We start from the raw sequence: 4,402 nt of genomic DNA on the forward strand, positions 1-4,402 counted from the left end.
GTAGTCCAAGCTAATTAGGACAAGGTGCGAAGTACCATTAGTATACTATGCATGAGGCTCGCAAACTTGTAAGATATAATGTACATAACTCATATGCTTTATTACTACCGTTGACAAAATTGTTTCATGTTTTCAAAATAAAGCTCTAGCACAAATATAGCAATCGAAGTGCTTTCCTTTGAAGGACCATTCTTTTTTTACTTTTATGTTGAGCTCTGCCTCACCTATCTCTCTCCATCTCAAGAAGCAAACACTTGTGTGAACTCTGCATTGATTCTTACATACTTGCATATTGCACTTGTTATATTACTCTATGTTGACAATATCCAGAGATATACATGTTATAAGTTGAAAGCACCGCTGAAACTTAATCTTCCTTTGTGTTGCTTCAATACCTCTACTTTGATTTATTGCTTTATGAGTTAACTCTTATGCAAGACTTATTGATGCTTGTCTTGAAGTACTATTCATGAAAAGTCTTTGCTTTATGATTCACTTGTTTACTCATGTCATTACCATTGTTTTGATCGTCGCATTCGCCACGAGGGGCCGCCACCATAGGGCGGCGCGGCCCAGTGCCTTGGCCGCGCCGACCCGTGGTGTGGGGCCCTCGTGTGGCCCCCCACGTTGCCCTTCCGCCTACTTAAAGCCTCCGTCGCGAAACCCCCGATACGAAGAACCACGATACGGAAAACCTTCCGGAGACGCTGCCGCCGCCAATCCCATCTCGGGGATTCCGGAGATCTCCTCCGGCACCCCGCCGGAGAGGGGATTCATCTCCCGGAGGACTCTTCACCGCCATGGTCGCCTCCGGAGTGATGAGTGAGTAGTTCACCCCCGGACTATGGGTCCATAGCAGTAGCTAGATGGTTGTCTTCTCCTCATTGTGCTTCATTGTTGGATCTTGTGAGCTGCCTAACATGATCAAGATCATCTATCTGTAATACTATATGTTGTGTTTGTCGGGATCCGATGGATAGAGAATACCATGTTATGTTAATTATCAAGTTATTACCTATGTGTTGTTTATGATCTTGCATGCTCTCCGTTATTAGTAGAGGCTCTGGCCAAGTTGATGCTAGTAACTCCAAGAGGGAGTATTTATGCTCGATAGTGGGTTCATGCCTGCATTGATACTTGGGGGAGTGACAGAAACCTCTAAGGTTGTGTTGTGCTGTTGCCACTAGGGATAAAACATTGATGCTATGTCTAAGGATGTAGTTGTTGATTACATTACGCACCATACTTAATGCAATTGTCTGTTGCTCTGCAACTTAATACCGGAGGGGGTTCGAATGATAACTCGAAGGTGGACTTTTTAGGCATAGATGCAGTTGGATGGCGGTCTATGTACTTTGTCGTAATGCCCAATTAAATCTCACCGTACTTATCATGACATGTATGTGCATTGTTATGCTCTCTCTATTTGTCAATTGCCCGACCGTAATTTGTTCACCCAACATGCTTTTATCTTATGGGAGAGACACCTCTAGTGAATCGTGGACCCCGGTCCATTCTTTTATACTCGAAATACAAATCTGCTCGCAATACTTGTTTTACTGTTTTCTCTGCAAACAATCATCTTCCACACAATACGGTTAATCCTTTGTTACAGCAAGCCGGTGAGATTGACAACCTCATCTGTTTCGTTGGGGCAAAGTACTTTGGTTGTGTTGTGCAGGTTCCACGTTGGCGCCGGAATCCCCGGTGTTGCGCCGCACTACATCCCGCCGCCATCAACCTTCAACGTGCTTCTTGGCTCCTCCTGGTTCGATAAACCTTGGTTTCTTTCTGAGGGAAAACTTGCTGCTGTGCGCATCATACCTTCCTCTTGGGGTTCCCAACGAACGTGTGAATTACACGCTATCAATCCTCGACACTTGCCTTAGGATCTACGGTGGGGGTTGATTTGGGAGCAACCAACTCCATCATCATAGCCTTCATTTGGCTAACGATGGATGACTCCAATTTCTTCAGGTCGTCCAACGTAGCCGTTGTGCTATCGATGGTAGATGGTGGAGGTGGTTGCTCACCGGGAAAGGACCCATTCACAACCGTCTCTTGTTCGGCCATTTCTTAGGCGGTAAAGCCCGAGCAAGAAAACCTCGCTCTGATACCAATTGAATGGATCGTAGCGAACAAGAGGGGGTGAATCAACGCTACGCAATTTTTAAGTCCTTTTCAGTTTTTAGTGCGATGCGGAAGTAAAGGTGATAGCTTTGATGTTAGAGGTGATCCTAGTATGATCCTAGTCTAGTGCAACAAGCAAAGGAACCAAGCATGATAGTAAAGATAAGGAGCGGGACAACCGGAGGGCGCGGAGACGAGGCGAGATTTGTTTCCCGCAGTTCCTCCCACAAAAGGGAGTACGTCTGTGTTGAGGAGGTGCTAGCCTCACACAAGAGGCTAGGCGGCCACACCACGAAGGAATGCCTCACCTTCTTCCTCGAGAGAGCTCCACAAAGGGGCTCCCCCTTCTCCACCAAGGCACCGGTCGAGGCTGTGGTTCCTTCACAAGGTTGGGGTGAGCTCCACAACTAGGAGGCTCCCAACACCCTATGGGGCTAGCACAACTCCAAGCTAGCCTCCATAGGAGCACTTCCTCCAAGATCCCACAATAGGAACCCTAACAACAAGATCCACTAAGGACTAGATGGTATTGGTGAAATCTATCTTGGTATAACTATAGATCGGGGCCTCCTCCACCACTCCACAAAGTTTGAGCAAGATTGACTGGGTAGGTGGGGAGATCCTCAAGAATTAAGCTCAGCAACAATGGAGGAGAGAGAGAGAGAGAAGAGATGAAATCGAGCTGGGGAAGAAGGGGCCTTTTTATAGGACCCCTCAAATCCAACTGTTATGTGCAGTTCCCGCACGACTAGTACTACCGCTTGGGTAAGCGGTAGTACCGCTCTGGGTTCGAATGTGCTCCAAAGATTCGCCACGTGGACTCACAGCGGTAGTACCGCTGGCGGTACCGCTCGTGGTACCGTAACGACCTCTATGAGCCCCGGACTCCTCGCGGCACCTTGGCGGTACCAACGCGGTAGTGCCATAACTTGTGTTACGGCACCTAAGTGGTACCAATGCGGTACTACCGCTCGTAAGCTGTAACATCTCAATTTTCTTTTAAAAAAGAAGAAAATGAATTTCCTTTTCCAAAAATTGGAACCAACAAAAAACTTTATTTGAAACACTTGATGTGCATAGTGCTCATGCAAGTATGTAGTGATCCTTGCCATGTTTGTTTGTTGAAGTGATGAACATGTTCCCTAAACCCTACCCTTCTCAAAACCAAAGAGGAACAAATAAAAAGAAAACAAAATAAGGGTGAGGCATATGTGGGCTTATGGCCATTTCTACAAATAATGGCCTATACCCTATTTACCTTACCTAAATGGTTGAAACCATTACTAAACCCAGCCTAACCCTAAATGAACCCAAATGAATACTCTTTGGGATCAAAGGGAACCAAAGAAAAAGAAAAATAGCAACACATATGAGGCTATGGCCACTTTTGCAAATCTTTGACCTAGGCCATCTTACCTTGTGTCAAAGACTTGAAAACCTTTGTAAACTCAAAAGAACACCTTTTGGTCAAAGAAACACAAAACAAATCAAAAGAAAAATCAAAAACCAAGCCACATATGATAATGGTAATATGTGACAATTTTAACATCTTACCCACTTTGAGCCCATGTGTTAAGAGATTCTTAAACCAAACCCTCCCAACTCTTTGCACCTCATCCAAGACCTCATCAAGTTGAACACTTTTTACTGTTGACCCCTTTGACTAGTTCCTTTTCTATTGCTTAGTATAAGGATGCAAAGTGGCAACTTTGAAACAGATTCTAGATTATCCCAACTTTTAGAATTTTCACAAACCAATTCCAAAATTAAAACCAATGCCACCAATAGATGCCAAACATTATTTAGAACCCACCTAGGAAGAAATTTGGCCAGTTTCAAACACCAATGTGACCTTTGCATCTCACATATGTTGATCACATAGTTTAAATTAGGGTACAACCACTATTTCCAACCAGTATGTACCACCTCACCCTCTCCTTGTGCTCATCTATAGTGCATTGTACCCCTAACAACTCCCATTGACATCACCTAGCATTGCATGAACACCATGACACAAGCCATGCCAAGGACATTGCATATGTCACACACTTTTTGGCCAAGATCCAATTGTGCACACTCTAACCCTCTCCAACCTTGCCAACCATGTCTAGTACCCTGGCCTCAACTCAACTAAGCTTGCAGTATCCCTTGTTGCCAAAGAGAATGCATAGAGGATCCATGTCTTGACCATGCCAGCCACCATGATCACCACCATGCCCAAACCCGCTCCTCTCTTCCCCTCTCTCTCTCTCTCTCACCATGTCAGCTAGCT

This window comes from Lolium rigidum, chromosome 3 (genome assembly GCF_022539505.1).
Source record: "Lolium rigidum isolate FL_2022 chromosome 3, APGP_CSIRO_Lrig_0.1, whole genome shotgun sequence".
NCBI classification, from domain to species: Eukaryota; Viridiplantae; Streptophyta; class Magnoliopsida; order Poales; family Poaceae; genus Lolium; species Lolium rigidum.